The 12,862-nt window shown below is 37.9% G+C and overlaps 1 protein-coding gene across 1 annotated transcript in view; it reads left to right on the top strand.

Annotated features, from left to right (window-relative positions):
* Positions 1–12,862, top strand: part of myo10l1 (myosin X, like 1) — a 135,198-nt gene that overhangs the window by 46,284 nt on the left and 76,052 nt on the right. The gene's annotated exons all lie outside the window — the stretch shown is intronic.

Genomic DNA, 12,862 nt, shown 5'->3' with positions numbered 1-12,862 from the left:
ACAACAAGTGTGTGTGTGTGACACTCATTGGTACTTTTTTTTTTAGAATTTTAAAGATGCTACAAAACCCTTCTGAAAAATGATGTCCAGGCTATTTTGGCCCCTAAATGTCCTGACCTACTTATACATCTTGTATGAATTTATGATTGTATTTAATATTAGTGGTTAGAGTGTCCGCCCCGAGATCGGTAGGTTGTGAGTTTAAACCCCGGCCGAGTCATACCAAAAACTATAAAAACGGGACCCATTACCTCCCCGCTTGGCACTCAGCATCAAGGGTTGGAATTGGGGGTTACAGTAAATCCCCAAAAATGATTCCGGGCGTGGCCACCGCTGCTGCTCACTGCTCCCCTCACCTGCCAGGGGGTGATCGAGGGTTGAATGCAGAGAATAATTTCGCCAAGTGTGTGTGTGATAATCACTGGTACTTTAACTTTTTTCCATCTTTTTCCATTTTCACACATCTTTGGAAAAATCTCCAAGGAGCCACTAGGGCGGCGCTAAAGAAGTGAAGTGAATTATATTTATATAGCGCTTTTCTCTAGTGACTCAAAGCGCTTTACTTAGTGAAACCCAATATCTAACTTACATTTAAACCAGTGTGGGTGGGCACTGGAGCAGGTGGGTAAAGTGTCTTGCCAAGGACACAACGGCAGTGACTAGGGATGGCGGAAGTGGGAATCGAACCTGCAACCCCCAAGTTGCTGGCACGGCCACTCTACCAACCGAGCTATGAAATCAATGAAGGACTCTTTCCTTCATTGATTTGAATGAGTTTTTTCTTTGGAAGCGGGATGAGGACCTCTACCTTCCCGCTCTGACACGCAATGACCTTTTAGAGCGCCGCCAAATGAGAACTTTATGGGATGTCAGCCCCTCAAGTGCACCCCCCCCACCCCCTTATAACCACAACCTTTTAATGCCACGTCCTCCGCCAAAATAATGTCATTCAACATTTTAAAATCTCATTAAGAGCGTGAGCATGCGTGCGCTCATCTAATCTGTAAAACCCACACACATTGCACTTTAGATTTAACACACACACACACACACACACACACACACACACACACACACACACACACACACACACACACACACACACACACCACACACACACACACACACAAATGTGCTCCAGTTGGCTGCTAATAATAGACAGCCGCCAAGAGTTTCAATCCTCCCCTCAAAGTACACTCACAATAAATGAATGTTTACTGTACCACTAGAATTACAGTAAGTCGATAGTAAGCTAAGAATCATACGTCCTCTCCTCGTTAGTCCTGATTATGAATGCGTTTAATTTGCCCAACCCCCCCCTTCCCCCACTCCTCTACTTTCAAACATCCGCCCTGCTGGAGTCGCTTAAATATTTGATAGCGAATCCTAACGCGAACGTTAAAACCATGCGACATCGCCGCTGTGCCTTGCTCGGAGAAACACTCTGGAGCGTCTTCTACAACAGCGGTTCTCAACCTTTTTTCAGTGATGTACCCCCTGTGAACATTTGTTTTAATTCAAGTACCCCCTAATCCAGGGGTCGGGAACCTTTTTGGCTGCGAGAGCCATCCATCCATCCATCCATCCATCCATCCATCATCTTCCGCTTATCCGAGGTCGGGTCGCGGGGGCAACAGCCTAAGCAGGGAAACCCTTGTCTAATTATGCATAAAATGAAGTAAATTGAAGTTTGTTTGATGCTAGTCTGAGATTGTAGTTTCTGTCTTAGCTAGCTGGTATGACCAGAGTCTTTTGAAATAAAAACAACATTCTAAACATGGTTCATCTACATTTTGAAATGAGATTAACTGTCTAATCATTCATTACATGTCGCAAATTGTAGTGAAGTCCATTTGCTGATAGTCTGACGTCGTAGTTTGCCAGCTACATTCATGCTAGCTAGCTCGTTTTAAAAAAACCCACAACATTCTAAACACAGCTCATGTTAATTCTGAAAGTAGATTAGCTATGTCTAATTATGCATTAAATCTAGTAAATTGTAGTGAAGTTTCTTTGCCGCCGGTCTAAGATTGTAGTTTCTGTGTTAGCTAGCTGGTTTGACCAGACTTTTGAAATAAAAACAACATTCTAAACATGGTTCATCTACATTTTGAAATGAGATTAACTGTCTAATCATTCATTACTTCTCGCAAATTATAGTGAAGTCCATTTGCTGATAGTCCGACGTCGTAGTTTTCCAGCTACATTCATGCTAGCTAGCTCGTATAGCCAGCTATTTTGAAATAAAAACAACATTCTAAACAAAGCTCATGTACATTTGGAAAGTAGATTAGCCATGTCTAATTATGCAGGAAATGTAGTAAATTGTAGTGAAGTTTGTTTGATGCTAGTCTGAGATTGTAGTTTCCGTGTTAGCTAGCTGGTATGACCAGAGACTTTTGAAATAAAAACAACATTCTAAACATGGTTCATCTACATTTTTGAAATTGCATAAACTGTCTAATTCACTCATTACATGTCGCAAATTGTAGTGAAGTCCATTTGCTGATAGTCTGACGTCGTAGTTTGCCAGCTACATTCATGCTAGCTAGCTCGTTTTAAAAAAAATACAACATTCTAAACACAGCTCATGTTAATTCTGAAAGTAGATTAGCTATGTCTAATTATGCATTAAATCTAGTAAATTGTAGTGAAGTTTCTTTGCCGCCGGTCTAAGATTGTAGTTTCTGTGTTAGCTAGCTGGTTTGACCAGACTTTTGAAATAAAAACAACATTCTAAACATGTTCATCTACATTTTGAAATGAGATTAACTGTCTAATCATTCATTACTTCTCGCAAATTATAGTGAAGTCCATTTGCTGATAGTCCGACGTCGTAGTTTGCCAGCTACATTCATGCTAGCTAGCTCGTATAGCCAGCTATTTTGAAATAAAAACAACATTCTAAACAAAGCTCATGTACATTTGGAAAGTAGATTAGCCATGTCTAATTATGCAGGAAATGTAGTAAATTGTAGTGAAGTTTGTTTGATGCTAGTCTTAGATTGTAGTTTCCGTGTTAGCTAGCTGGTATGACCAGAGACTTTTGAAATAAAAACAACATTCTAAACATGGTTCATCTACATTTTTGAAATTGCATAAACTGTCTAATCACTCATTACATGTCGCAAATTGTAGTGAAGTCCATTTGCTGATAGTCTGACGTCGTAGTTTGCCAGCTACATTCATGCTAGCTAGCTCGTTTTAAAAAAAAATACAACATTCTAAACACAGCTCATGTTAATTCTGAAAGTAGATTAGCTATGTCTAATATGCATTAAATCTAGTAAATTGTGAAGTTTCTTTGCCGCCGGTCTAAGATTGTAGTTTCTGTGTTAGCTAGCTGGTTTGACCAGAGACTTTTGAAATAAAAACAACATTCTGAACATGGTTCATCTACATTTTGAAATGAGATTAACTGTCTAATCATTCATTACTTCTAGCAAATTATAGTGAAGTCCATTTGCTGATAGTCCGACGTCGTAGTTTTCCAGCTACATTCATGCTAGCTAGCTCGTATAGCCAGCTATTTTGAAATAAAAACAACATTCTAAACAAAGCTCATGTACATTTGGAAGTTAGATTAGCCATGTCTAATTATGCAGGAAATGTCAGTAAATTGTAGTGAAGTTTGTTTGATGCTAGTCTGAGATTGTAGTTTCCGTGTTAGCTAGCTGGAATGACCAGAGACTTTTGAAATAAAAACAACATTCTAAACATGGTTCATCTACATTTTTGAAATTGCATAAACTGTCTAATCACTCATTACATGTCACAAATTGTAGTGAAGTCCATTTGCTGATAGTCTGACGTCGTAGTTTGCCAGCTACATTCATGCTAGCTAGCTCGTTTTAAAAAAAAATACAACATTCTAAACACAGCTCATGTTAATTCTGAAAGTAGATTAGCTATGTCTAATTATGCATTAAATCTAGTAAATTGTAGTGAAGTTTCTTTGCCGCCGGTCTAAGATTGTAGTTTCTGTGTTAGCTAGCTGGTTTGACCAGAGACTTTTGAAATAAAAAAAACATTCTGAACATGGTTCATCTACATTTTGAAATGAGATTAACTGTCTAATCATTCATTACTTCTCGCAAATTATAGTGAAGTCCATTTGCTGATAGTCCGACGTCGTAGTTTGCCAGCTACATTCATGCTAGCTAGCTCGTATAGCCAGCTATTTTGAAATAAAAACAACATTCTAAACAATGCTCATGTACGTTTGGAAACTAGATTAGCTGTCTAATCATTCCAAATTGTAGTAAATTGTTGTGGAGTTTCTTTGATGCTAGTCTGAGATTGTAGTTTCCGTGTTAGCTGGCTGGCATGACCAGAGACTTTTGAAATAAAAACAGCATTCTAAACATGGTTCATCCACATTTTGAAATTACAATAACTGTCTAATCATTCATCACATGTCACTAGCATCACATGCTAGCTAGCTCGTTTTAAAAAAAAACACAACATTCTAAACACAGCTCATGTTAATTCTGAAAGTAGATTAGCTATGTCTAATTATGCATTAAATCTAGTAAATTGTAGTGAAGTTTCTTTGCCGCCGGTCTAAGATTGTAGTTTCCGTGTTAGCTGGCTGGCATGACCAGAGACTTTTGAAATAAAAACAACATTCTAAACATGGTTCATCTACATTTTGAAATGAGATTAACTGTCTAATCATTCATTACTTCTCGCAAATTACAGTGAAGTCCATTTGCTGATAGTCTGACGTCGTAGTTTGTTAGCTACCTCGTATAAACAGCTTTTTTACAATAAAAATAACATTTTAAACAAAAAAACTCATGTTAATTTTGAAAGTAGATTAGCTAGCTGGTATGACCAGAGACTTTTGAAATAAAAACAACATTCTAAACATTGTTCATCTAATCATTTATTAAACGTCGCAAATTGTAGTGAAGTCCATTTGCTGATAGTCTGACGTTGTAGCTAACCAGCTACATTATGTTAGTTAGCTCATATAACCAGCTATTTTTTAAAAAACAACAACATTCTGATTAATAACACACACACAATATTCAGTGACTATGTTAGCGATGAAATGTGTGTTACGTGACCTGGATTTTTGGAAATATGCTGTGGGGAGGCCTTACACACACACACACACACGCACGCACGCACGCACGCACGCACGCACGCACGCACGCACACACACACACACACACACGCACACACACACCCGTACACAATTTCAAGGCTATAAATGTCTAAAAAGTACATAAATGTTTGGTTTTAAATTATGTAAAGTGACCCACTTTAGTCTCATTCATCAGTTGAACATCCACATAGGATGCGTGCATGCGTTTCCTAACTCTTTAAATAATTGGACAAAAAACACACACAAACGCAAACACACACATTAAAAAGTGTGTGTGTGATGCTAAAAATGACAGGAAAGGCAGTTCTCCCCTAGTAGACAGAATAGAACGTGTGCTTGATGGCATAAAAAAGCCTTTTAGCCGCCTCACTGCTGATGAACTGATGAAACACAATTGAATCAAGACCAACAAGCATTTTTAATTTTATTTTTATTCTATTTTGTATGTATGAGGCCACCCCAGATTAGGACGGCAATGAGAAGTGTGATGATGCCCACAGAATCCTAAACGGCATGCAATGCAACATAGGTGGGCTATCCAGGCTGCTCAGTAGAACACTACTGAACCGAGGGAGAGGGTTTTTTTTGTATTTTTGTGGTTAACTACTTTACAGAACGCGCTTGTTTATTAATGTTAATTGGTTCCGGGTCTGACCATGTTGAATTAATTTCGAAGACGCAGAAATTTTTTACTATAAACCGAATATTTTTATAACTAGATCATGAACCTTGGACGTATCCTCGCTCATCCATGCGGACTGGACACTGGCCGAGAGTGGAGTCTGCTGTCTTGGTTGCTTTGTTGGGTCTGCTCTCCTGTCTCTGGCCATGCTCCCTCCACTCCAGCGGACAATGGCGTGGAACACCGCAGAGGCCACCACAGTGGACATGTTTCTTTTACTTTTGTATTCATAGCTGTATGTAGAAATGTCTGGTTGCATCAGCTGCTTTAATGTCTTTAATGTCCTCTGTGTTCTTTGATGTTTGATATTTCCCTCATGTGTTCTACGCCCCCCCCCCCCCCCCCCCCCCTGTTTACCTGTATCTCATCATTTTTCTAAGGGGCGCTGGAAGCCGGCAGACCCATCAGCGATCCTGTTCTGTCACCCTGTAATGTTTGTTTGATCTTGAATGGGATTGTGAAGGAACTCTGCTGACGGAATAAATAAAGTACTATCTCTATATCTATCTATCTATCTGAAAAACCTGTTAATAACCTTCTAAATGTGCTTTTTCAATTCTATAAGAGCTCTTTAGACATGAAATAACACTCTTTAGTCTCCTTTACACAATCCCTTAAAGGGGAACATTATCACCAAACCTATGCAAGCGTCAATATATACCTTGATGTTGCAGAAAAAAGACCATGTATTTTTTTAACCGATTTCCGAACTCTAAATGGGTGAATTTTGGCAAATTAAACTCCTTTCTGTTTATCGGTCTTTTAGCGATGACGTCAGAACGTGACGTCACCGAGGTAACACACCCGCCATATTCATTTTCACATTACAAACACCAGGTCTCAGCTCTGTTATTTTCCGTTTTTTCGACAATTTTTTGGAACCTTGGAGACATCATGCCTCGTCGGTGTGTTGTCAGAGGGTGTAACCACACTAACAGGGAGGGATTCAAGTTGCACCACTGGCAAGAAATCTTCCGCCAGACCCCCATTGAATGTGCCAGAGTGTCTGCACATTTTACCGGCGATGCTAAGACAGACATGGCACAGAGATGTATGGATAACCTGCAGATGCATTTGCAACGACTAAGTCAACGAAATCACAAAGGTGAGTTTTGTTGATGTTGTTGACTTATGTGCTAATCAGACATATTTGGTCACGGCATGACTGCCAGCTAATCGATGCTAACATGCTACGCGAATTGATGCTAACATGCTATTTACGCTAGCTGTATGTACATTTGAAACTAGATAACCACATTTAATGCGAAACAAACACTTACCAATCGGCGGATTTAAGTTGCTCCAGTGTCACAAGATGCGAAAGTACTAAACGTTTGGTCCGCACATTTTACCGGTGATGCTAATAAGGCAGCCATGCTATGGGCCACTTCATTAGGTACACCCACGCTAAGGGCGAATAGCGTCAATAGCTATTCGCTCAATAGCTTCAATTTCTTCTTCAATTTCGTTTTCGCTATCTGCCTCCGTACTCCGACCATCTATTTCAATACATGCGTAATCTGTTGAATCGCTTAAGCCGCTGAAATCCGAGCTAATGTCGCTATATCTTGCTGTGGTAACCGCCATGTTGTTTGTATTGGCAGCACTGTATGACGTCACAGGGAAATGGATAGTGGTTTCGAAGATAGCAAAAATAAGGCACTTTAAAGCTTTATTTAGGGATATTCCGGGACCGGTAAAATTTTGAAAAAAAAATTCAAAAAATACAACAAGCCACTGGGAACTGATTTTTATTGTTTTTAACCCTTTTGAAATTGTGATAATGTTCCCCTTTAAGCCAGCGGTGTCAAACTCATTTTAGATCGGGGGCAACTTAGAGAAAAATCTACTCCCAAGTGGGCCGGACTGGTAAAATCACGGCACGATAACTTTAAAATAAAGACAACTTCCGATTATTTTCTTAGTTTAAAAATAGAACAAGAACATTCTGAAATTGTACAAATCATAATGTTGTTGTTTTTTACACTTACATGTTGCGGTGAATAGTATTCTATCTTTGTTTGTCGTTATTTATATTGTGTGAATAAATTATGTGATAATGTTTATCAGTCAACTCATTGGTGTTAATTTTCAATCTAGTAAGATACAAAATTTTTTTAACTAAATCAAATTACACAATGTTATTTATGTAGTTTGTGTTATGACCGGATGGTCGGATCATCACGTATTGTAGCTTTGTTCCTTTTTCACATTCCCTTGTTTGACGTCCTTAGTTCCTGTTTTGTTCTGTCACCATGGTAGCTTATTAGTTCACCTGTCCCTTGCTTTCTACGCACACCTGTTTTCTACTGATTACAGCCGTATTTAAGACTGCCCCTTTTGTTAATTCATTCTCGGATCCTAATTTGCTTTCACGCAACAGATGACGACTTTGTTTCCATGTTTGTACTCGCTAGCTCTCGCGCTGCATTTGTGTTTATTCCTAGCTCTCATGCTAATTGTTTTGTTTTCCCTTTTCGTGCCTTTGTGCCAAGTGTTAGTGTGTCTGTTTATTTCCCTAGCTCTAATGCTAGCGCCATTTGTTTGCCTTTTCTGCCTAGCACCAGTATTTTTGTTCTAGCCTGTTTTATTAGTTTAATGAATAGTTATTTCTTACCTTATGCTGTGTTCTTGTCCGACGCATCCCTGGAAGAACAGCTTGCTCATTTTCCTTGACTGATGTACTAACATCATGTGGTTTATTTTGTACATATGTACCATCATCTACAAAGATACAAAGAATTGCTATTACGACATCCAGTGGACACATTTAGAACAGCAAATGTATCAAACATTTCAGATACATTTTTATACGTAGCAAACTCATCCCGGGGTCAGAACAAAACTGTTTGCGGACCTGATCCGGGCCAATGTCCCAGTGATTTCAATTGGAAATTCAGAAAAAATTGGAAATTTTGGGAAAAGCTGGAATTTTTTTGAAAATGAAAAAAACTTGAATGGTTTGAATGAGTTGAAATGGTTGGTGTTGGAATTCTTCAAATCGGTCGAGAAATGTTGAAGTAATAAGATGCTGAATTGAGGAATGGTCCTGGTTAAGAGGAATGTTTTGACGGTGGAATGGTTGAAATGCGTTGAAAAAATGTGGAAGGAATAGTTGCCAGAAAAAAGGGTAGAAATAGGGCTTTGGCAAAGCAGGAATTCTGGAAAATCCTGGATTTTTTTTTTTAACTTGGAAAAATGATAGTTTGAATTTACAGACTGGTGGAATGTGTTGGGGCTTCACGGTGGCAGAGGGGTTAGTGCGTCTGTCTCACAATACGAAGGTCCTGCAGTCCTGGGTTCAATCCCAGGCTCAGGATCTTTCTGTGTGGAGTTTGCATGTTCTCCCCGTGAATGCGTGGGTTCCCTCCGGGTCCTCCGGCTTCCTCCCACTTCCAAAAACATGCACCTGGGGATAGGTTGATTGGTAACACTGAATTGGCCCTAGTGTGTGAATGTGAGTGTGAATGTTGTCTGTCTATCTGTGTTGGCCCTGCGGTGAGGTGGCGACTTGTCCAGGGTGTACCCCGCCTCCTGCCCGATTGTAGCTGAGATAGGCGCCAGCGTACCCCGTGACCCCAAAAGGGAATAAGCGGTAGGAAATGGATGGATGGATGGAATGTGTTGAAGGTTTGAATAGGTTGAAAAATGCGGAAATGGTGAAAGTTTGCAAAATGGCCAATTCATTTTGAATGAGAACTAGGGATGATGTTCGAAACCGGTTCTCCCGATTGTTCGATAAGGAAGGAACCGATTCTATGGATTCGAATCCCTTTTTGAAAACCGGTTACCGTTATCAAAGCCACTATACCGTATTTTCGCGACCACAGGGCGCACCATAATCCTCCAGTCATATAACATCTATGGCTTTTGGAACTCAGTGCACACACAACAACCTATTAAGTTAAAGTTAAAGTAGCAATGATTGTCACACACACACTAATTGTGGTGAAATGTGTCCTCTGCATTTGACCCATCCCCTTGTTCACCCCCTGGGAGGTGAGGGGAGCAGTGGGCATCAGTGCTGGCCTCGCCCGAAAATCATTTTTGGTGATTTAACCCCCAATTCCAACCCTTGATTATGAGCGCCAAGCAGGAAGGTAATGGCTCCCATTTTTATAGTCTTTGGTATGACTCTGGATTCGATAAGAGATTTGATAAGGAATCGGTTCGATAAGAGGATTCGATAAAAGGATCGAACTGGATAATTTTTTAACGAACATCATCCCTAATTGGAACAATGTCCCGGAAAACCTGGAATTCTGGGAGATCTGGGAATTTTTGGAATTCGTCAAGGGAAAGCCCACGATTCCCTAATGGGCTGAACACTTTGAAGTTGGGACGGTTTGAATTGGATGAAAAATGTGGAAGGTAGAGCGCACCAAAAGTAATAATAATTATAAGTTGAATTATAATAAATATATATATTTTTGTGTAGAAAACTTTATGTGTGAATGCTTTGGAGCTTTTACACGATGAGACCTGAAAGATTTCCTGAAGTTTTCATGATCTCCTATGGGAACCAACATCAAATGTTCCTCGGTCTTATCGTTAGATTTTAAAGTCCATTTTGCATTGGTGAGAATTATACCTTTTTGCCATAAACCACTTCCTGATTGCCGGATGAGATGAAATGAGACGAGTGTACGTCTGATCTGAGGTCAGTGCAGCCAGCTTGCAGGTAAAAGATGATTATGAATATGCGATATCCTGGGATGCTGAAGAGAATGTAGGTCACTGTGCCGAGGGCTCTCCTCTCTCTTTCCCTCTTTCTCTCTCTCTCTCTCTCTCTCTCTCTCTCCACTCTCATTCTGCATACATCGGTTTCTGGTCTAACGCGTCAAGTCACATGACCTCTTGGCTCGTCGCCGCCTGAATCGTGCAAAGCACACATCCAAACATCAGAAGGCTTAAAAAGGCGTTCAATCTGCAACAAGAACTAAAAAGAGGACCTCGTTTCACACGTAAAAACATTTATAATTCACATTTTATGAAGGCTAATATATCACGTTATCCACAAGCCACAACATTACACAGTCTATATAGAATATATCCTCTTTTTTTGATTGACACTTCCAGGGAGGTAGCAGGTGTGTACGTGTATTATTGTGATTATAGTTCCTAGTAATTATGAGAAAGTAAAACTGGTATTTATCACATTATCAAGAAAATGTTGATCTGACATTTCAACATTGACTTTAATTAATATTATTGCTGGTGTGTTTTTGCAATTCATTGCATTTTATTAGTTGAAAATGCATGTTTTAATCTGATCTTAACACAAACATGTTAAGTTAATATTAGACAATACAATTTAGTTAAATACTTTCATGAATAAGACCGCGTCTTTTTATTTTATTTTGTATATTATTGTATGAACTGTATCGTATTGTTATATAAAACATATGAAATTACTGTGTAATGTATATTACAAGGTAATATACATTACATAAAATATACATACATAAAACAATAACTACTGCCTAGTTTCTCTTATTATATTCTTATTTTACTGTTAGATTTTTATTCCCATTGTTACTTTTTATTTTTATTCTTATTGTAATATTTTTCTATTTTGTTTCCATTTATACCCCCATTATTTACTTTTTACTTTTTAAATTGATCTCAACTCAGTACACTGCTGCTGGAATTTTATTTTTCCTGCAGGAACTCTCCTGAAGGAAGCAATAAAGTACTATCTATCTATCTATCTATCTATCTATCCATCCATCCATCCATCCATCCATCCATCCATCCATCCATCCATCCATCCATCCATCCATCCATCCATCCATCCATCCATCCATCCATCCATCCATCTATCTATCTATTGTAAACTGGCGTGATTGACAGTTGTGTTGAATTGTATAATATATAATAGAGATATAAACATGTAAAACATATACTGTAAAGAATATTTCAGCCATTGTAACAAAATTAAAGTAATTAAAAAAAACAAAAAAAACTAAATTTTAAATATACATTTAGGTAAAAATTTCTGTTGTAGAGAGGATTATTGTTATTAGTGTTGTTGTTGGTATTATTATTATTGTTTTTCTTTATTTATGTGTCTATATATATAATTTTTTTATTTTATTTTATTATTGTTATTTTTATTATTACAATTATTTGTGGAGTGCACTATTATTGTTTTATTATTTTTCTAATATTATCATTATTATTATTACTATTATTATTATTTCTAATAATATTATATTTTTTTATGGGTCACCATTTTCTTTGTGGAGTCTATTATTATTGATTATCATTATCATATTTTTAGTATTATTATTAAAACACCATTATTGTTATTAACACATTATTACCTTCTATTTCTTTTAATTATTGTTATTAAATGAGTTATACTATACGTGACAAAGGGTACAATAGTATGATAAAATAGATATAAATAATTGTAGAGTAAATAAAGGAAGTTCTTACGTTGCCCGCTACGTTAATAGTTTTAATAAATAATACATACAACTGCTATCCGAGATAAAAAAATATTACTCTATATACAGTAAAAAGTACATTAAAAAATGGAACATGTATGAAGCCTCCTTGCTGTATTAAACTACTATAGTAAAAACTAATTAAAAATGAATAAAAATAAAAATAAAGAAAATATATTCTGATTATATATTTGCCCTCCAAGTGATAAAGCGTCGTGACTAAGAGGCGCGTTAATTTATGCGTGTCCTCCTGTCAGAATGACATCCTGTAAACACACACACACACACACCCACTGTTTAACAGCATGACATTTGTCGTGATGAATGAATGACTGCCCAAGTGGACACACTGAAGCTTTAATAACTGATATGCCACACAGTTTGTATTGATATTACAATATTAATACGCATGTTTATCTGTTTAAAACCTGCTTCCAAGTAGCTTTTTCTGCAGTAAAAGCTAGCCAAGTGAAATATATTCATTTAAGTTGTGAGAGTGCCAAGAGAGTGACCCTAGCATCTGTTACCACCGCACACACACACACACACACACACACACACACACACACACACACACACACTGATTTGACATGTCAACAATCAACTCCTTGAAAG

Source organism: Nerophis ophidion, linkage group LG03 (assembly GCF_033978795.1).
Source record: "Nerophis ophidion isolate RoL-2023_Sa linkage group LG03, RoL_Noph_v1.0, whole genome shotgun sequence".
Lineage (NCBI taxonomy): Eukaryota > Metazoa > Chordata > Actinopteri > Syngnathiformes > Syngnathidae > Nerophis > Nerophis ophidion.
Note: the sequence above shows the minus strand (reverse complement) of the source record. Positions and strands in the feature narration are given on the sequence as shown.